The following is a 23,930-nucleotide window of genomic DNA, read 5'->3' on the forward strand; positions in this document are numbered from 1 at the left end:
TATTCCACTTACATTAAATAAAAACATGAATCCCTTTGGAAATTAGGTGAAATAATGAACAGCGGTTGCATAAAAATGTTAATAATTTCTACAGTATTTTCTATGAAGTTTAACCTCCGCAAGATAAAGGATCAAACTGCTCCGCTGTCCTTGAATGACCCAGATTATGCTCCATAATGTGGGTCTGCATGGGGTGGCCATATTCAAAATAGGTTTAGTGCTGAACCTCTGATTCAATAGTCTCTACAACCTAATTATTCTGATCCACCTTAAATGGGGCAGGAGTTACATTGTGGCGCTCCCATTCCACCTTAAATGGGGCACGAGTTATACTGTAGTGCAGCCAGTCCACCTTAAATGGGGCACAAGTTACACTGTGGTGCATCCAGTCCACCTTAAATGGGGCACGAGTTACACTGTGGCGCTCCCATTCCACCTTAAATGGGGCACGAGTTATATTGTAGTGCAGCCAGTCCACCTTAAATGGGGCACGAGTTACACTGTGGTGCATCCAATCCACCTTAAATGGGGCAGCAGTTGCTTTCAGTCGCCTCCAGTCCACCTTAACTGGGGCAGCTGATACATTTTGGTGCTTTCAATCCACCTTAAAGGGGAAAGGGGTTACAGTCTGGTGCCTCTATTCCACATTAAATGGGACTGGGTTTACAGTCTGGTGCCTCTAGTCCACCTTAAATGGGACAGGGTTTACAGTCTGGTGCTAAATCGGGACAAATAAGAGCACTGAGAAAAACGAGAACGGAGAAGAAGGAGAACAGAGTGAAAACGGCTAAAAACCAGAGCTTCTGCTCCTCGCTCCTCACTGCTGTGCGCTCGGTGTCGGGGTGAACAGAGAGCGGCTCATTATCATTTAAAGGAACAGGTGCTGAAAGCGGGCGTTCTGAACAGGGCTGTTTACACAGGGGGAGAACACTGCTGTGGGGCTCGTGGGGTTTGGACCAAAGCAGGTCACAGACGTTTCATTAAGAAACAGAACTGTGTTCCTCTGTGAGTGTGTGTGTGTATGGGGGGGGGGGGGTCACGGAGGTGTGTGTGGGGGGGTAATGTTCCTTTTAAACACTGCTCACGGGTTCAGAAACTCTCCGCTGTGTTTTATTCTTTAATTCTTTTATTCAACACGACGCAGGACACGAGTGAGTCAGGTTAGAGAATCAATTTGTCTTGGGGTTAAAGAGGAATTTGATTTTCAATCTCAAGGGTACGCTGTCTTATTTCCCTCTTCTCTCTCCTCCTCCTCCACTCTGTCTCTCTATCTCTCTCCCCTCCCTATCTTCTATCTCCTTTTTCCATTACCAACAATGCATCACCAAGTCATTATGGTACATGAGGAGAGAGAGAGAGAGAGAGAGAGGTGCTTTATAAAGTGATTGTAAATCTGGCCGCGTCCCAATTCAATCACGAAACAGAGGACAGAAAAAAGAAGAAGGGATGATAGAAGACAGGAAGGAAACCAAATTAATCAAAAGCAAAAGAGCCCCTCAATCTCCCGTTCTTTAGAGTCTGTCTGGTGGTCTGCACCCTCTGATCCTGGTCCTCCTCTAAAAGCCCCTCACAGAAAGTGAGGACAGTACACGGTGGGGGACAGTGGACAGTGGAGGTGAATGGAAGCAGATGTCCTCCTCTAAAAGCCCCTCACAGAAAGTGAGGACAGTGGACGGTGGGAGACACAGGGCTGGTGTCTGACTGTAGTTGGAGAAGGGGGTGGTGTTTAAATGAGGGACACTGTCCTCCATCATCATCATCAACACTCCACAGAGACTCTGTAGACTCAGTGTAGCTCGGCGGTGTTACGTTAAGCGGTGTTTACTCATGTTGTATTGGCGTGTTGTTGTTGTTTGGGACTGAACACAGCTCCGTCATCAGTTCAGACAGGTCAGTAGAGTTTGTTCCTTCCTTGTTGCAGCGTCCAGCTCTCGCTGGATTCTTTCGTCGGCCACCGATCCAAGGAGCGTTTGAACCTCTTCAAAAAACCACGGCGTCATTTTACGAGCTGCCGTCGTGAGTCGGATAAAAACAAACGTGATCTCTGCTGCAGCTGGAGATTTTACAGATGGAGAGTTGGTGCTGGTCGTCTGCGTTGCGTGGCGTAGAGTGACGACTATCTCTGGACAATCAGCGCTCTGCAAGGTTTACACGCCACGGTTTAGTCCCTACTCGACTCGCTCTGAACCACGAGAGAACAGCCATTAAAAAAGAACCCGCTTCCAGAACCAGGACCTGATTCACCTGGTGGAGGAGGAGGAAAGATGAATGGAGTCCAGTAGAAATGAGACTTCTCTTGTTTCATGTGGACAGTGGTTAGCGTTAGGATTATGGTAGAATTAGGCTAGGATTAGGTTAGAGGTGGTTAAGGTTAGAGTGAGTCTAAACAAAACGTATGGAACTCTAGGCAAAGTCTCAGTAAAGCATGAAAACGTGTGTGTGTGTGTGTGTGTTATCTCTACCTTTCACAGATTTCTGCTTCAGTTATCCATTGTGGGAGCTGGTCTATGATGTCATTCATCGCTATGAAAGGTCACTAAAGGTCAAACACAGATATGAACAAAGTAAAAACAAACAGTAACAAGCCACTGTCAATCAAACACACTCCGGATCAACATCAATCACAGCAAGGACAGCAGTGTGTGTGTGTGTGTGTGTGTGTCCTTTTGGAAAAGAGAGGTGAGAGCTTTAATCTTCATGATCAGACCGTGGAGTGGCTGTGAGATCACAGATTTTCACTGATTGTATCTTTAATCATTGACAGTGTGTTTGATTAAACCTGTAAACTGTGTATCCACATATTTAAAGCAACACTACGTACTATTTTACCATAAAGTTACAGCTTTACAATCATTGTGATGTAGTGGAACATTGTAACAGGGAGAACAGAGACTCTGTCATTACCACTCCTGGCTCAGCTGCAGAAACTACACTATGTAACTTTTGGAGGAGCAGAGGAAACCACCCCCTCTCCTTCCCAAGTCCTCTCCATGTGCTGCTCTCCAGTCCACACACCGCTCCATCTTAAAAGATACAGTCACTTCTTACTCACACACAACGCTCCACCTTAAAAGATACAGTCGCTTCTTACTCACACACACCGCTCCACCTTAAAAGATACAGTCGCTTCTTATTCACACACACTGCTCCACCTTAAAAGATACAGTCGCTTCTTACTCACACACATCGCTCCACCTTAAAAGATACAGTCGCTTCTTATTCACACACAGTGCTCCACCTTAAAAGATACATTCGCTTCTTACTCACACGCCGCTCCACCTTAAAAGATAGTCGCTTCTTATTCACACACACTGCTCCACCTTAAAAGATACAGTCGCTTCTTAGTCACACACAGTGCTCCACCTTAAAAGATACATTCGCTTCTTACTCACACACACCGCTCCACCTTAAAAGATACAGTCGCTTCTTATTCACACACACCGCTCCACATTAGAGGATACATTCGCTTCTTACTCACACACATCGCTCCACCTTAAAAGATACAGTCGCTTCTTATTCACACACAGTGCTCCACCTTAAAAGATACAGTCGCTTCTTATTCACACACAGCGCTCCACATTAAAAGATAGTCGCTTCTTACTCACACACACCGCTCCACCTTAAAAGATGGTCACATATTACTCAGACATCATTCTGCCTTAAAATATGCAGAGCTAAAAAATTTGCTCTTACAGTTATAGACGTTGCCTTTAAAAGCAATACAGATAAGGATCAAACATAAAATAAATAAATAAATAAATAAATAAAACGATTAAATTGAAGCAAATTAAAGCAAGTGCAGTGGCTGGTTGGTGTATGTTAGTGTAAGACTGTCACTGGCTGAAGATGCTGTCAGAAACACAGAGGCTCTGTAAGGAAATGCTTCCCTCTGCTGGCAGCATTGCACAGGTACAGGTTTATTTTTTTTTACAAAGGCAGGGTTTTTATACACACTGGTGTGTGGAACAGTGGAACTGTGTTCTCTGGAGTGATGGAGTTCCTCTGGTGTGTGGAACAGTGGAACTGTGTTCTCTGGAGCGATGGGGTTCCTCTGGTGTGTGGAACAGTGGAACTGTGTTCTCTGGAGTGATGGAGTTCCTCTGGTGTGTGGAACAGTGGAACTGTGTTCTCTGGAGCGATGGGGTTCCTCTGGTGTGTGGAACAGTGGAACTGTGTTCTCTGTAGCGATGGGGTTTCTCTGGTGTGTGGAACAGTGGAACTGTGTTCTCTGGAGCGATGGGGTTTCTCTGGTGTGTGGAACAGTGGAACTGTGTTCTCTGGAGCGATGGGGTTCCTCTGGTGTGTGGAACAGTGGAACTGTGTTCTCTGGAGCGATGGGGTTCCTCTGGTGTGTGGAACAGTGGAACTGTGTTCTCTGGAGTGATGGGGTTCCTCTGGTGTGTGGAACAGTGGAACTGTGTTCTCTGGAGCGTTGGGGTTCCTCTGGTGTGTGGAACAGTGGAACTGTGTTCTCTGGAGTCTTAATGGACTGTCTGTTTCTTAATGAAACGTCTGTGACCTGCTTTGGTCCAAACCCCACAAGCCCCACAGCAGTGTTCTCCCCCTGTGTAAACAGCCCTGTTCAGAACGCCCGCTTTCAGCACCTGTTCCTTTAAATGATAATGAGCCGCTCGCTGTTCACCCCGACCCCGAGCGCACAGCAGTGAGGATCGAGGAGCAGAAGCTCTGGTTTTTAGCCGTTTTCACTGTGTTCTCTTTCTTCTCCGTTTTTACTCAGTGCTCTTATTTCTCCGCGCTCGTTGTGTCTGTTTCGCTGAGTTTAACCTCGTCTTTGCGCTCTCACATAAACGCGGGTCCAGCGCTGTGACTGGACAGACACAGATGAGGGGGCGGGGCCATTCTAAAGTCTCTGCACTTGACGTCAAAAGCGGAGCAGAATCAGAACGTCTCGTTTTATCCCACTCTGATATGCTCAGGTTTGTCTGTTTGAAGAAATTATAAATTAAACCCTGCTTTTATCACAGAAACAGCTCTGGTCAGATCAGAAGAAACCAGATGAACATGATCAATAATCAGTAAACAATATCGGACTGAGATAAACAGCTGAATTCAGCTCTAACATGAAGTGTTTGTGGAGATGTGATTAGCATAAATCCTTCATCTCCATAAAGTCTGGAGCCGTGGTCTGGAGGAGTTTCAGACGACCATCTGGCCCTGGATCTGTGGATATCACCAGTTAGCGTAGCCGTTAGCGCTGTAGCCTCCTGTTGCGGAACCCCAGCGGGATGTTTATAAAGGGAACAGGAATTGTAGCAGTTCGGCGGTGTTCACACACAGAGAGAAAAGCTGAGCCATGTGTCTGAGAGCAGGAAAAAGGTGGAGGACGTTAGCATTAGCCTGGAGGGTTTATATTAGCGCTAAAACACTTCATCCCACACAGAGCTACTTCCGTTTAGCCGTACGCAAGGACACAGCGGACCACGGCTGGTGACTGAGAGCAGAGTTGGAGGCCCACTGATTATTATGACGTTAAAATAAGGGTTTATAAATGGCATACAACTCTGTTTACGTCATGGTTATTAATTAGGCTGTAAACACCTTAAAACTCATTAATAATCATTTATAACAGTGATCTCTGTGTCTGATCCTGAAAGAGTCAGAACTCTGTGAAAACATCAAAATAAAGGATAAGCTCAGAGCTGAGGACGTGACTTTAATCGTTTCACCTGTTAATGTCCACACCACGTTATCATTGATGTAGAAAAAGATTGATTAAACTCAGCGCTTAAAGGGTTAAACTCATTAACAAATATGTGCTGGAGCTGACGGGGTTAATGCCGACTGATGGAGGAGACACAGTGAGGTCAGTATTTGGCTAGATCTGAAGTTTAACTGTAGATGGATGTGGGTTCACTATTCGGCAAACAACAGGTCACTGTTACACTTCCTCTCTCTGTGTTGTAACTGAGCAGGGACTAATGTGAGGTGTAAACCCTGCTGAACTCTGATTGGCCAGAGACCTGTCAATCACCAGGAAACACAGAGCTCTCCAGGAGGAACCACACCCACACACACACACACACACACACTAGTGATTAGGGGCAGAGAACACACACACACACACTAGTGATTAGGGGCAGAGAACACACACACACACACTAGTGATTAGGGGCAGAGAACACACACACACACACTAGTGATTAGGGGCAGAGAACACACACACACACACACTAGTGATTAGGGGCAGAGAACACACACACACCCACTAGTGATTAGGGGCAGAGAACACACACACACACACTAGTGATTAGGGGCAGAGAACACACACACACACACTAGTGATTAGGGGCAGAGAACACACACACACACTAGTGATTAGGGGCAGAGAACACACACACACACACTAGTGATTAGGGGCAGAGAACACACACACACACACTAGTGATTAGGGGCAGAGAACACACACACACACACACACACACTAGTGATTAGGGGCAGAGAACACACACACACACACACACACACTAGTGATTAGGGGCAGAGAACACACACACACACACTAGTGATTAGGGGCAGAGAACACACACACACACACACACTAGTGATTAGGGGCAGAGAACACACACACACACACACACACTAGTGATTAGGGGCAGAGAACACACACACACACACACACACACACACTATTGATTAGGGGCAGAGAACACACACACACACTAGTGATTAGGGGCAGAGAACACACACACTAGTGATTAGGGGCAGAGAACACACACACTAGTGATTAGGGGCAGAGAACACACACACTAGTGATTAGGGGCAGAGAACACACACACTAGTGATTAGGGGCAGAGAACACACACACTAGTGATTAGGGGCAGAGAACACACACACTAGTGATTAGGGGCAGAGAACACACACACACACACACACACACTAGTGATTAGAGGCAGAGAACACACACACACACACACACTAGTGATTAGGGGCAGAGAACACACACACACACACACACACTAGTGATTAGGGGCAGAGAACACACACACACACACACACACTAGTGATTAGGGGCAGAGAACACACACACACACACACACACACTAGTGATTAGGGGCAGAGAACACACACACACACACACACACACTAGTGATTAGGGGCAGAGAACACACACACACACACTAGTGATTAGGGGCAGAGAACACACACACACACACTAGTGATTAGGGGCAGAGAACACACACACACACTAGTGATTAGGGGCAGAGAACACACACACACTAGTGATTAGGGGCAGAGAACACACACACTAGTGATTAGGGGCAGAGAACACACACACTAGTGATTAGGGGCAGAGAACACACACTAGTGATTAGGGGCAGAGAACACACACACTAGTGATTAGGGGCAGAGAACACACACACACACACACACACACTAGTGATTAGGGGCAGAGAACACACACACACACACACACACACTAGTGATTAGGGGCAGAGAACACACACACACACACACACACACACTAGTGATTAGGGGCAGAGAACACACACACACACACACACACACTAGTGATTAGGGGCAGAGAACACACACACACACACACACACTAGTGATTAGGGGCAGAGAACACACACACACACACACACACTAGTGATTAGGGGCAGAGAACACACACACACACACACACACACGTGATTAGGGGCAGAGAACACACACACACACACACACACTAGTGATTAGGGGCAGAGAACACACACACACACACACACTAGTGATTAGGGGCAGAGAACACACACACACACACACACTAGTGATTAGGGGCAGAGAACACACACACACACTAGTGATTAGGGGCAGAGAACACACACACACACTAGTGATTAGGGGCAGAGAACACACACACACACACACACACACTAGTGATTAGGGGCAGAGAACACACACACACACACACACACTAGTGATTAGGGGCAGAGAACACACACACACACACACACACACACACGTGATTAGGGGCAGAGAACACACACACACACACACACTAGTGATTAGGGGCAGAGAACACACACACACTAGTGATTAGGGGCAGAGAACACACACACACACACACACTAGTGATTAGGGGCAGAGAACACACACACACACTAGTGATTAGGGGCAGAGAACACACACACACACTAGTGATTAGGGGCAGAGAACACACACACACACACACACACTAGTGATTAGGGGCAGAGAACACACACACACACACACTAGTGATTAGGGGCAGAGAACACACACACACACACACTAGTGATTAGGGGCAGAGAACACACACACACACACACTAGTGATTAGGGGCAGAGAACACACACACACACACACTAGTGATTAGGGGCAGAGAACACACACACACACACACTAGTGATTAGGGGCAGAGAACACACACACACACACACTAGTGATTAGGGGCAGAGAACACACACACACACACTAGTGATTAGGGGCAGAGAACACACACACACACACTAGTGATTAGGGGCAGAGAACACACACACACACACTAGTGATTAGGGGCAGAGAACACACACACACACACACACACTAGTGATTAGGGGCAGAGAACACACACACACACACACACTAGTGATTAGGGGCAGAGAACACACACACACACACACACTAGTGATTAGGGGCAGAGAACACACACACACACACACACACTAGTGATTAGGGGCAGAGAACACACACACACACACTAGTGATTAGGGGCAGAGAACACACACACACACACACACACTAGTGATTAGGGGCAAAGAACACACACACACACACACACACTAGTGATTAGGGGCAGAGAACACACACACACACACACACACTAGTGATTAGGGGCAGAGAACAGACACACAGACACACAGACACACAGGATTGGGGCAGAGAACACACACATACTTGTAGAAGCGTTATCTGGGGACTACGAGCTGGATCCTACATTGTGGGGACGCATTTCTAAGGGCTTTAGGAACAAATGAAACACAGATTCATGTTTCAACTGATCCTGGAACAGCAGCTGTCACTTTAAAATAAAGAAAATACATTAATAAAGCAATGTGACATTTTCCGACATTCTGGGGACTGTTTCTGGTATTCCAAACATGTGAGGACCAGCACACACACACACTGACACTTCCCAGTATTTTGTACAATGTAAGTACTTGTGAACAATCTGGGGACAAATTTTACTAACAACTGGTTTGCAGCCACAATGCATATTTATAAGAAAAGACAAATGACATATGAATAACATATTTATTCATTTCCATTTAAACTCTTTTTTTTTTTGCCATTTGCCCATGCCGTATTTTGTACAAATCATTAATAAATACCTTAAAACTTTCAAAAGCATCTACAAGGTGTACAACCACCTCAACACTTTAAGCTGCCAAGGCCCCAATAAGTATAAAAAAATTAAAAGAAAACAACCATTTTATGAAACACTCACTCCCAACGTTTAAATGGTTCTTTTAAACTGAAGAAACATGGTGACGTTTCTTCAGACTGATGAAGAATGTGCTGTATATGGCTCTTTATATCACCAAAAGTGTTATACAAAACATTCTCAGTCAATCTGAAGAAAATAACAATTTTATTGTTCATGGGTCTTTACTGAGCCACTGTAAAACTGTAAAAATAAAAAACCCTAAAGACGACATCAGCCAACTTTTCCATGAAATCAAATATTGTTTTTTTCCTATAGGAACTTTATAAATGAATTAACAAAACAAAAATGCATTTTAATGCAGTAAATGGCTTTTTATTCTGGTTTACATCTTCCTTTTAAGAGCAGTAATTCTGTTTTTGACAAAAAATTTCACAGCCAACCAATCTGTCTTTCAACAATAGGATTCACGCTATAGGTTCTGCTTTTATACAGGCCTCACAATGTTATTTTCCTGGCACTGTGCAAGTTTTGATGAACCTGTTCAGATGTTTTTCAACAGCTTTCACCTCATTGGTCTCCCATTTCCTTTTCTTAACCACCTTGACACCTGAATAAATGCAGGACAGCATCAGTCAAAACATACAATGTTTTTCCATTTCATAACAGCTTGCCATAATGTTTATCAGACTATACCTTTGGGAACTAATGTGGTACTAGTTGGTTCTGATGCTGGTGTTGCTGTTTGGTTCTGATGCTGATTGGTTTCCTGGGCTTGCTTTGTAGATGTTTCTATGTCCAGTTCTGCTCCAATCTAGTTAAACACAAATTAAATGCATCAAACTAAAAGAACAAGTGGCAAAGAACATCCAATAATAGTAATAATGATAATGACCAGAAAAAAGTGTTTACTGAAGAAAAACAAAAAAAGACTGAAAGATAAAAAATAAAAATAAATATTGGTGGCTGCTGGGGCTGTCAATCCATGATCACCCTTCATCACGACCAGCTCAGTAAGAGATACCAATCAAGGACAGGGCTGAACTGTAACATGCTGCAGAGCATAACTATTGTTTTTTAATATGTCACAAAAATAACAGGGCTTAGTTACTGCTAGCATGCCATACAATTACATATGTCAGCTGAAAACCATCCAACGCAGCTACAAAGTCGATCGATCATTCCATTTTTATCCAAAAGTTGTGGTTTTGCTACGGGATTCCTAAGATATTTCTAGATACTTGTTTTTACACCAGTTCAACTGTGCACAAAAAGGTAATGGTAAATCACTTCTTTATTCTACCAAGAACATGCCCAATATTAAAAACATGTTGCCATACAATAAACAAGAGGAACACTAATTCTGAAACTATTTTAAGGCTAAACACACCAATCAAACTAATTATTTTTAATAAAATTCTTATATTCTTATACTCTTATATCCTATGCCAATACTGTTAGAGTACATTGTACATTGTGGGGACTTGACGTTTACTAAATAAAAAACACATGAAATATAATAGTTTCATACCATTTTGCAGAAAGTAGACTCTTGCTGTGATTGTTGGGTGCCATGGTGATTGTCTCCAGAGGCACAATCTGGCTCCAGACCTTTGCTGTCTGCTGTCGTTCCACTTTTTGTCACCTGAAATGGGCACAACAGTCACTAACATGCCCGATATTAAAAACATGTTGACATACAATAAACAAGAGGAACACCCATAAGTGGTAGAAACTATTTTAAGGCTAAACACACCAATCAAACTATTTATTTTTTTAATAAAACTTATTCTTTTTTAACAGCCGCTTTGTGGGGACTTGAATGAAATCCTATGCCAATACTGTTAGAGTATATTGTATATTGTGAGGACTTGACGTTTACTATGTAAAAAACACCTGAAATATAATAGTTTCATACCATTTTGCAGAAAGTAGACACTTGCAGTGATTGTTGGGTGCCATGGTGATTGTCTCCAGAGGCACTATCTGGCTCCAGACCTTTGCTGTCTGCTGTCGTTCCACTTTTTGTCACCTGAAATGGGCACAACAGTCACTAACATGCCCAATATTTAAAACATGTTGCCATACAATAAACAAGAGGAGCACCCATAAGTGGTAGAAACTATTTTAAGGCTAAACACACCAATCAAACTATTTATTTTTTTAATAAAACCCATTCTCTACATTCTTTTTTAACAGCCGGTTTGTGGGGACTTGAATGAAATCCTATGCCAATACTGTTAGAGTACATTGTACATTGTGGGGACTTGACGTTTACTATGTAAAAAACACATTAAATATAAGTTTCATACCATTTTGCAGAATGTAGACTCTTGCAGTGATTGTTGGGTGCCATGGTGATTGTCTCCAGAGGCACAATCTGGCTCCAGACCTTTACCGTCTGTTGTCATTCCACTTTTTGTCACCTGAAATGGGTACAACAGTCACTAACATGTCCGATATTAAAAACATGTTGCCATATAATAAACAAGAGGAACACCCATAAGTGGTAGAAACTATTTTAAGGCTAAACACACCAATCAAACTATTTATTTTTAATAAAACTCTTATATTTTTAAATAGGCACTGTGTGGGGACTTTGTGTAAACCATTCATTTGAAAAGACGTTGTGGGGACTCAGTGGGGGAGGTGCACCACTTGCTGAATGAAATCCTATGCCAATACTGTTACAGTACGTTGTGGGGACTTGACGTTTACTATCTAAAAAACACCTGAAATATAATAGTTTCATATTATTTTGCAGAAAGTAGACTCTTGCTGTGATTGTTGGGTGCCATGGTGATTGTCTCCAGAGGCACAATCTGGCTCCAGACCTTTGACGTCCGCTGTCATTCCACTTTTTGTTACCTGAAATGGGTACAACAGTCACTAACATGTCCGATATTAAAAACATGTTGACATACAATAAACAAGAGGAACACCCATAAGTGGTAGAAACTATTTTAAGGCTAAACACACCAATCAAACTATTTATTTTTTTAATAAAACTTATTCTTTTTTAACAGCCGCTTTGTGGGGACTTGAATGAAATCCTATGCCAATACTGTTAGAGTATATTGTATATTGTGAGGACTTGACGTTTACTATGTAAAAAACACCTGAAATATAATAGTTTCATACCATTTTGCAGAAAGTAGAGTCTTGCAGTGATTGTTGGGTGCCATGGTGATTGTTTACAGAGGCACAATCTGGCTCCAGACCTTTACTGTCTGCTGTCGTTCCACTATTTGTCACCTGAAATGGGCACAACAGTCACTAACATGTCCGATATTAAAAACATGTTGCCATATAATAAACAAGAGGAATACTAATAAGCGGTAGAAACAATTTTAAGGCTAAACACACCAATCAAACTATTTATTTTTAATAAAACTCCACCACTTGCCGAATGAAATCCTTTGCCAATACTGTTACAGTACGTTGTGGGGACTTGACGTTTACTATGTAAAAAACACCTGAAATATAACAGTTTCATACCATTTTGCAGAAAGCAGACTCTTGCCGTGATTGTCTCCAGAGGCACAATCTGGTTCTAGACCTTTACTGTCCGCTGTTGTTCCACTTTTTTTCACCTGAAATGGGCACAACAGTCACTAACACGCCAGAATGTTGCCGTACCATAAATAAGAGAAACACTGATTAATGGCAGGAAATACTTTTATCATCTCCACTTAACATATAGCAGCAATTTGTAGTTCTGATTCTCTGCATACTTTATCATGTTCTTCAATGGTCAGAACCACCACAGAGCAGGTATTATTTGGGCAGTGGATTTTTATCAGCACTACATTTACACTGATGTGGTTGTGGTGGTGTGTTAGGGCGTGTTATGCTGGTTTAAGTAGATTACACACTCACACACACTGATATTGTGGTGATAGTATAAACGCAGAGCTAGTAATGATTCACCACCCTAATAATACCTGAACTGTGGCTGTACAATGGGTGTCCTGACCACTGAAGAACAGGGTAAAGGGTGGTCAACAAAGTATGCAAGGAATCAGATGGACTAAATTCTGGATCTGTAGAACTTCAAGGTGCTCCTCTATGGTATGTGGAGCTCATAAAATAGACACGTTTAGGAGCAAGTAGGTGGTTTTAATGTTATGGCTGATCAGGGTGTGTAAAGCAAGTGTAAGACGCAGCACTGTATACTGGTGTATATCCCAACTGATGTACATGAGTTCAGAAATCACACCTAGTGTTATACATTTCCTATACTGGTGGAGTACATAAACATAGCATTTACAGTGTGTAAGCTGCATGAACAAAAGTCGTTTTCCTTACTTGAATCTCAGAACCAGATCTGTGCTGTGAATGTTTGGTGAAATGCTGATCAACTTCAGCGGCAGTTTCTGACTCCAGGTGACTACTGCCTGCTTCCGGTCCACTTTCTGTCACCTAAAATGATAACATCAGCCACTATTAAACTTATAAGGTAGAAGGGTACCAGTTATTATCAGCTACCATTGGAAATCAAGTGGATGACTAAAGAGGTAGTTAGTTGTTTTTAATTTATCGGGATGCTTTTGGTCAGTTGCCTTGGTTTTGAGAAGGACTGTGTGTTTATATATAAGAAAGCACTACAGTGGCTTTATCTCATTTGGAAACTGAGTTTGAGGATATCGCAGAGCTGTCAAATCACACTTGTGAAAGTGTTTTTTTTTATATAATTTGACAGTTTAGTTTGGGAATTTGAGCTGCAAGAGAAAAGTAAAATGTATGACTGATAAAATGGGTAGAAAAACATTAGGCAGAAGTCAAAGGTGTATAAAACATTTGTATAAGGATTTTATACATGTAACATTTGAGTAGCTTCCATCAGGCAAATGGTATCTAATGCCAAGAGACACCAGGAATATTTAAAAGAGGTCACCTTTACTGAAATGCAGTGGAAATTATCATTTCTTTGTAAATAGGTTTTATAATCGCTTGTATACTACACTACAGTTAATAGTTTGTTGTGAGTGTGTGTGTTGTTGTTGTTGTAGGTGTATATACATTGTCAAAGTTTTGTCACAAGTGACCAAAGATGAATTTCCACATTCTTACTTTACTCCTCCAGGAACAATCACTATCTCCGTAGTTATATGTAATCTCTACTCCAGATCTGATATCTCTTAAAGCAAAAAGACACAACCGGGGCCTTCCTTCCACAATGATTCTCTTCATTTTGCAGTTGGGGTTAATATGGTCTTCCAAGAGTGCCATCATCTCTTGCAGCATCAAAACTGAATTTGAAAAACAGAAGACAATTAAAAAGATAATTTGTGACAAAATATATTATTTTAGCTGTAGATAGTTTTAGTTGAGATTGTTCTAGAATTCAAACCTAATCAAATCAAACATTACATTTTGAGGTAAGGTACATGCATTTTGTTCAATAGAAATACTACTGAACTAAATAATGACTACAAAGTACAGTATATGTACATGTTTTCTGTAACCCCAGCCAGGAAAAACAGCATAGACAGGCATGGATGCACATGTTGTGTATGCTGGTCAACAGAAATGGATGTTGATAAACTGATGACCATGCTGAGCTCTCCACTTAACCCAGTACCAGCCCAGCATAAACCAGCATAGAGCAACATAAAACAGCTTAGACCAGTATGAAATATGCACTGGTTTGTAGAAAGAAGGCCTGGATTTTTAAGAAGGTAAATGTATTTTTCCCCTAAGCCTTTTTTTTTCCATTTTCTGCCTGAAATTACATACAAACATCTTTAGGCTTTCTACTCAAGCAGAGAAACTAGAGTCAATTTTATGAAAAGCCTTAAAAAATGTCAAATAAAACATTTAAAGGTATTGAAATTAATCTGCAGTGGTCAATATCTGATGAAAAAAAAAGAGAAAATGTAAAAAATAAAAAGGTAAACACACTCCTAAATTTCATTGTATAATCTAGATATCAGTGACTTCAAACTGAAGAGTTAATGTCCAACAATTTGAAGTTATTCAAGCTGGAGTAGACAGTGGCCTAGCCAAGTGTCTCCAAACACTACAGCCTCTCCATAAAGATAATGATTCATTTTATTGCAGAAAAAAAAAAAAAATAAATAATATATATATATTCAAGTCATATATATAATCTAGACTTAATGGCAACATTTACAATGTTTTTCTTTACAAACTAGACTCATGCAGCTCTCCAAGTGCCCTGTTACCCTGAACAAACAGGAGAAGGGTTTATACGTGTTGTATTTTATTCTGATATTTACTCGTTTCTAACGCAGAACAGTGTCCCTTCAAAGGCCAGTCGTTTTGGAGGAGGGAGCTTCACTCTGGTTTGCTGTGACTCCCTCACACCCCTTCGTGTGTTTAAATCGCCTCAGCGGGGGAAAGGCAGCCAGTTAAAGACATCTAAGCTCTGAAAACATGTTTATTGTCTTGATTATTTTTTGTTGTAATTGTTGTGGCCAAATAAAACCGTCCGAGTCGTCTCTCGCGGTGCAGGCCGCTGAAACACGGGCCTATGTTTGTCCCGCCTCCTTGGTTACGCGTCGTCATGACTCGGCCCCTGATTGGTCTGCAGACTTGATTGACGTGTCGCTGGAAAGCTAAGAGCCTATGCCACACGACCATAAGAGTTCCTTAAGGGAGACCCACGGGGATAATATTTTAATTATTAAAAAATATGCTGTACCGTGTTTTTAAACTCACACAAACACGAGGATTACAAAAAACGGACTGACGGAAAGGCACAAGGTAAGCGCTGGTGTGATTTGTTTGTGTGTGAATCGCTTCTGGGCTCATGACGCAGGAGTTTTATTTTTTAAGAGAAAGAGATATACCATATTTGGAATAACATTCTTTCGGTTTTAACTCCATATCCACACATTCACTGTCACTAATCTGTTCATAACTTTCCTGGCAAGGAATATTTCGACCAAAGTATTCGTTTTCCGAGAGAAATTAAAAATAAAACGGCATAATTAATGAAAGCTGGGACTCTAATCTTTAACGTGACAACCTCACACATAAACAGATAAAGAAAAGCCTGTGTACTCACGTCCAGAACTTTCCGTCCAGATGAAGTCAAACATAACTCCTCTCAGGGCGCTGCGGTGAACGCTCCGTCTCCTCCGGCCTTCCTCCGGGGATCAGCTCTCCTCTGTTCTCCAGCACCAAGCTTCCTTTAGTGAAGTCCGACACCGCGAACACTCCTCTGCCTTGTTTACGAACCACAAACCGCACTAAACTCACCGACTTTCCGAAATCTAAGTTTAATCCAAGGTAAACTACCGTTATATTCGCTCACCTTTAAATGAATCGATGTATTTAACTTCGAGCCCCGCGGTGACGTGAAAAACGGCGTTCAAAATAACAAACGATTCACTGAATATTCACTGGTTCCACCAACTCTTAACACACCTCTTTGAAAAGTGCATTAAAGGTTCATAAACAGCTTAGCATTAGCAAAACAAATGGACTGGAGACCGGTAAATGCCTCATCAGGGCTGCGTTAACAACGGGGAACTAGATAAATGCTCAGAATAGAGCACCGCTTAGATTCAAACGCTAAATTGACAGTAGTTTACGCTCCACTTTTTTATTTAATAAAAGCGCTGAGTGATATAAGACTTTAACATTTAGTTTCAAGGCAAAACTCACAGGTTCTGTGCTTGTTCGACTAACTCCTCTTGTGACTGCGTATAATGAAGCCTTTCTTAACGAGCTACCTCATTGGCCCGTTTCAACCAATCAGAAGTCAGGATTTCTGTACCACGTGATCAAGTGTGCTAATGGCCCCAACAGCAAAACCTATGTCAACAGGGGGCGTGCACACACACTGAGCACTTGCTCCCTATACACTCGCACACTTTTGTCAGGGCTATGACCATCCTGGGGACTATTGAGATTTTGAAGGGGCGGGTACAGTTCGACAAAATAGACACGCTGCAATGGTTAACTTTGTGGGGACTCGATTTTAGGTCCCCACGATGACACAGGTCCCCAATTTATTGGTGTGTATTCTGGTCAATGTCCCCATATTATATGGTTTACAAACACACACACACACACACACACACATGCACACTAGTGATTAGGGGCAGAGAACACACACACACACACACACACACTAGTGATTAGGGGGTGGGGGGTGGGGGGTAATCTCCGGGTCACGATACTTGTTTCATTTGGTTTCCCTAGTTACACTATCTGTGTCTTCATGCTTATGCTACAGCTTTCTCCCTGTAATTCAGTGGTCACCCTACATTCATCTCCATTGTTACAACCATTTCCACAGTGATAACACTTCGCATGTTTCCATGGTTACACTAGGACCTAACCTTAACCCTAACTCTATTTTCACAGTGTTCCACATGCTGGTAGTCAGTTTCCATGGCTACGAGATGCGTCACTTCCTCTGGTGAAAGTTCCCCTCCTGACCAATAGAGGCCTCTATCGCTAAGACCACATTTGGCATCTGAAGGTCCTTAGGAGATCATTTTGTAGATGTGTTTTACTGGAATTATTTTCATTTCTGAGCTGTTATTTCACGTTTCACACACACACAAACACACACAAACACACACACACACAGACTAGTGATTAGGGGCAGTGAACACACACACACACACACTAGTGATTAGGGGCCGTGAACACACACACACACACACACACTAGTCATTAGGGGCAGCTAGTGATTAGGGGCGGTGAACACACACACACAAACAAACAAACAAACACACACACACACACACACACACACACACTAGTGATTAGGGGCAGTGAACACACACACTAGTGTTCAGGGGCCGTGAACACACACACACACACACACACACACACACTAGTCATTTGGGGCAGCTAGTGATTAGGGGCGGTGAACACACACACACACACACTAGTAATTAAGGGCAGTGAACACACAAACACACACACACACACTAGTGATTGGGGCAGTGAACACACACACACACTAGTGATTAGGGGCAGTGAACACACACACACTTGTGATTAGAGGCAGTGAACACACACACACACTAGTAATTAAGGGCAGTGTACACACACACACACACACTAGTGATTGGGGCAGTGAACACACACACACACTAGTGATTGGGGCAGTGAACACACACACACTAGTGATTAGGGGCAGTGAACACACACACATACACACACACACACACACACACACACACACACTAGTGATTAGGGGCAGTGAATACACATACTCTCTTTTTCACACACACACCCTAGTGATTAGGGTCAATGAACACACACACTCTCTCTCTCACACACACACACGCACACACACACACTAGTGGTTAGCGGCAGTAAACATACACACACACACACTCACACACACACTATTGTTCAGGGGCAGTGAACACACACACACACACTAGTGATTAGGGGCAGTGAACACACACACACACACACACTAGTGATTAAGGGCGGTGAATACACACACACACACACTAGAAATTAGGGACAGTGAACACACATACACACACACACATGATTAGGGGCAGTGAACACACACACACACACACTAGTGATTGGGGCAGTGAACACACACACACACACTAGTAATTAGGGACAGTGAACACACACACACACACACACTAGTGATTGGGGCAGTGAACACACACACACACACACACACACACACTAGTAATTAGGGACAGTGAACACACACACACACACACACACACACACACACACTAGTAATTAGGGACAGTGAACACACACACACACTAATAATTAGGGACAGTGAACACACACACACACTAGTGATTAGGGGCAGTGAACACACACTCTGCACACACTGGGCACTTCGACCATGGATGTTCCCACCGGTCACGGTTCCTTCTGGCACAAAGCCCATTCCTCTATCCATTATCCATTAGGCAACGGCTGGCCCTCACCATGTTTGCATAGATACACTATGACCGTTACCATGGTTACGTCGTGTCCATTTCTGTGTCTGGCTTAATGAGACACGTTATATCTATGATCTCCTGGTGTGTAGCGGAGAGTCTGCGGTGTCATGTGAGGTCAGGAAGCCGTTCTTTATCTGGGCTCTTTCTTTCCTTGCTGCTGGAGCTTGACTCTCTTGCCTCAGGTGGAGTTAGTTCTTTTATGTGTCAGCAACAAAATAATCCTCACCCAGCATTAAAGCCGAGCCGTGTGAGTGCTGTAGAGTTACGTAATAAACGAAGGCTGTGTGTGGTTTAATGGAGCTGTATCCGCGCAGGTCTGTGGAGGTGAAGCTGTTTTCTCTGCGGTGTAAAGGCTTTTCTAATAGATCACAGAGCTTTAAAACTCCAGATCAATCTCTCTCTGCTCTCGTTTTCTCGGCCTGAGGCCAGGCTCTATCACTGGAAGCCGAGACAGATATAGATTCCTTTCTGCTTCAGAGCAAACAGGATTAAAGCTAATGGTGTTTGACACCGGACGGCCCTCCGTTCGGTTCCATTCGGCTTTTACTCACTGACATTTCTAAAGGTTACTGGGCCCTGGAGACCGCAGCCTTTAACAGGTCGCCACGGTAACGGGCCTGGCTTTATGAGGCCATCCGGAAACACTTGCTGCAGGAGAATGGAGAGCTGATCAAATCTCTGCAGCTCGGCAGATGGAGGGAAATGTGAGAAGGACGTGAAAAAAGGAGGGGTATCTGGGTGGACAAATGAGACCTCAATGGTAACTCAAACACAAACTGAAAAGGTTGGCAGGGGTTCATCAAGTGTACATCAAACTCAACACGCTCAGAGAAGAACACTAACCTCTATTCATCAGACTCAACACGCTCGGAGGAGAATACTCACCTCAGTACATCAGACTCAACATGCTCCGAGAATGCTAACCTCTGTTCATCAGACTCAACACGCTCAGAGAAGAACACTAACCTCTATTCATCAGACTCAACATGCTCGGAGGAGAACACTAACCTCTGGTCTTTTAGCTGGGACCAAGAAGTGGTAGCATGTCTCGCCTTTTTTCCTCCCTACATTGGTTGCCTGTTATTGGTTTTTAAAGCTTTAAACGGCTTGTATCCAACATACAACATACACACTCCCACCTCCTGCATTCAGGTTCAACTCCAAGAGCTTTAAGTTCCTCCAATCAGCTGTTATTACACACACTGCGTTGTAGAATGAAGTCAAAAGGTGACGGGGCGTAGTCCGTAGCTGTCCCCAAACTATGGAATCATCCGCCTGTTTTTATTTTGGGTGTTTTTAATAAGTTCTAATGAACAGATCTGTGTGTTGGAACCCTTGTTTTACAAATAATACACTTGTCTTATTTATTATGTTAGATTTCATTTTATAAATGCTTCTGTAGATTTCCATGTTTCACTCTTTCTCCTTTGTACAGTTCCACACTTTGGTTATTTCTTTAAGGTGGAACAGAAAAATCAAATGAGCAGCTGGCGAACCAGCAGCCAACAGCTGCAGCATTTAAGGTGGAACAGAAGAAACAGAAGCCAAATTAGCTTCTAATTCTGCAGCTAGCAGCTTTGTGTTACGTTAAATGGTGCAGGAGTGTAATCCAGGCCCCTGTCACTGTTTCACTGTTTAAAGTGTCGCTGAAATGTCACGTTAGCTGGTGTTAGCGGGAGTCCGTGAATACAGCAGCAGTGGAGCTGAAGCTTCAAAGAACTCAAAGTGGAAGTAAAGGAAGAATCCACTTCCATTTTTTCAGAGTGTATTGGGGAGTTTTAATGAGTGTTTGCCTGTGTAACGCTAACAGTGTTCAATCTCCACTTTTCTGCGCTGAAGTTTGGCTCGTGATTTTCACTGTGGAACTGAGAAGCTGTTAACGTTTTTAAACCTCTGTCTTTGTCTCGTGGCTGCAGTGGCTAGATTATTAACTTCACCAAAAAGGAGACGGGGGCCGTTGTTAAGTCGCGGGGCCCTACGCAACGTGGGTAGTGAGTGTATAGAGAGGTCCAGCTCTGTTATTATTTTAATCTCAAATCATCAAAATATTTGTGTAGAGCTTTTTACAGCTGATGATGTCACAAAGCAGCTTTACAGAATTCCAGTAAAGACAAAGATTTGACATGAAACGTAAACCCCCAGGAGAGTGAGTTCAGGGCGACAGCGGCACAGAGAGACTCCCTCAGAGCAGATGAAGAACCCTTGGGAGGAACCAGGGCTCACACAGGGGACCTACCCTCCTCTGGTGAATCTACTGGTAACAGTTAGGAGTCCGTGAGAACTTCAGTGTAGGGGCAGCTCTGAGGCCAGTTGTGGTGGCTGGAGCGTAGGCAGCTGCTCTGAAGAGTGGATCAGGAGCTTGACAGTCATCCATCAGTGTCCAGGTGGGAGTCGTTTACTCAGAAAAAGGTAGAGGGATGGAGTTAGTAGTGATCTGTTTGGGCGAATGTAGAGCAGAGAATGTGAACATTTCCAGAGTGTGGCTAATAATTCCAGCAGATCTGACTATGACATTCATTCATTATCTGTAACCCTTATCCAATTCAGGGTCGCGGTGGGTCCAGAGCCTACCTGGAATCATTGGGCGCAAGGCAGGAACACACCCTGGAGGGGGCGCCAGTCCTTCACAGGGCAACATACACTCACACTTTTGAGTCGCCAATCCACCTACCAACGTGTGTTTTTGGACTGTGGGAGGAAACTGGAGCACCCGGAGGAAACCCACGCAGACACAGAGAGAACACACCACACTCCTCACAGACAGTCACCCGGAGGAAACCCACGCAGACACAGAGAGAACACACCACACTCCTCACAGACAGTCACCCGGAGGAAACCCACGCAGACACAGAGAGAACACACCACACTCCTCACAGACAGTCACCCGCAGGAAACCCACGCAGACAGAGAGAGAACACACCACACTCCTCACAGACAGTCACCCGGAGGAAACCCACGCAGACACGGAGAGAACACACCACACTCCTCACAGACAGTCACCCGGAGGAAACCCACGCAGACACAGGGAGAACACACCACACTCCTCACAGACAGTCACCCGGAGGAAACCCACGCAGACACAGGGAGAACACACCACACTCCTCACAGACAGTCACCCGGAGGAAACCCACGCAGACACAGAGAGAACACACCACACTCCTCACAGACAGTCACCCGGAGCGGGAAACGAACCCACAATCTCCAGGTCCCTGGAGCTGTGTGACTGCGACACTAACCTGCTGCACCACCGTGCCGCCCCTGACTATGACAGCTTTAACTAAAAGGAGAGGAACCAGAAGGACACACAGACGCGGGAGCTTCCTGAAACACTGGCTCAAGTGTTCCAACATGTAGCACAGAGTCTGTTCGTGCGGTGACGAGAGGAACACACTCCTGATTAACCCTCTCGGGTCAGAAGAGATGTTGGAGGAGCCTGTGTCCAGAAAGGGTGGAGATTATGAAACAATGCAATGGTGTAGTTCCACGTTCAGGCGCCAGATGGTGCTGTAAGCCTCATTTCTCTTTACGCTGAGCTGTACAGTAGTGAACTTGAACACCTTTGAAACAGAGGAGCTGATTAAAGCCTGAAGAACCTGGAGGTCCTCCTCCCTCTGCTGCTCCGCTCTCTATTTATTAACAGTGTGTGACTGCAGCTGTAAACCCCCGCTGGACGCTCCACACCCGAGTCGTTTCCCTGGTCTCTCTGAGCCTCCAGGCAGGTTTAATGGATCCTCTGGTGTGGAGAGAACACCGTTCTGACCTTTCTGCAATGGAAACTGTACACTAACACATTAATCCTTCATGCTCTCACTAGCTCTCAGCCTTCCGGAGCAGAGCAGGGAATTAGCAGCTCGCTGGGGGCTGGGAGGGGTGTTAGGATGCGCTCAGGATCAGGCCTAGAGCTGGAAGAGGGAATATAATGTAACTAACCCGTGTGGGTCTCTTTTTATCGGAGCTGAACCTTCAGTGACGGTTTCCCTCTGGATTTACCTTCACTTTCATTTAAACTGAGTTATCTCCTTTTCACCCACAAAGAGCAGCAGCCAACCTTACCCTATCATCCGGCTCCATAGAGTGGGTCACCCACAAGGGGGCGCCCATGTTTAAAACAGGTTCAATACAGAAGCTCCGACACATCCAGGCCACAAGGTGTCAGTGTAAAAGCTGTTTCAGGACACAGTAATAAGTGTTTAGCACAGCCCTTACAGGACCAGTTTATATCACATCTTATGCTGAGTTTGCTGTGTGTGTGTTTATAGCACTCATGGAATTTATTCCACCCAAGTAAAGGTTAATGAGCTTAAACACAGCTCAGATTGAGCTCATTAAACAAGCTTGTGTGTGTGTGTGTGTGTGTGTGTTCACTTTATCTGCTGTGTATCGTGTTAAACGCAAACCATTCTTCAAATAATGGAGTGATTACAGACAGAAACAATGAAAACATGAATGAATTAAACTGTTCCCGGTCCCGTTTCCATAGACACGAGTGAGAAAACACTTCTATGGCGTCAAAATAGGGCTCAAAGTGTCTTGAGAATCAAAAAGCAGAATCTCTAAGTGAGAAAATACATTTCAGAAAAAGGACTGTTATTATTGAGTGTTAAAGTCCGGTTGTAAACAGAATATTTCCT

The 23,930-nt window shown here is 43.7% G+C and overlaps 1 long non-coding RNA gene across 1 annotated transcript; it reads right to left on the reverse strand.

The window, feature by feature from the left end:
- Positions 1-9,325: 9,325 nt before the first annotated feature.
- On the reverse strand, positions 9,326-11,020 carry LOC136677772 (uncharacterized). The gene is made up of 3 exons (XR_010796427.1): positions 10,917-11,020; positions 10,082-10,199; positions 9,326-9,995 (listed from the first exon to the last, which is right to left on the reverse strand). It is a non-coding gene; the product is annotated as an uncharacterized lncRNA (long non-coding RNA).
- Between the last annotated feature and the right edge of the window lie 12,910 nt (positions 11,021-23,930).

Source organism: Hoplias malabaricus, chromosome Y (genome assembly GCF_029633855.1).
Source record: "Hoplias malabaricus isolate fHopMal1 chromosome Y, fHopMal1.hap1, whole genome shotgun sequence".
Classification (NCBI taxonomy): Eukaryota; Metazoa; Chordata; class Actinopteri; order Characiformes; family Erythrinidae; genus Hoplias; species Hoplias malabaricus.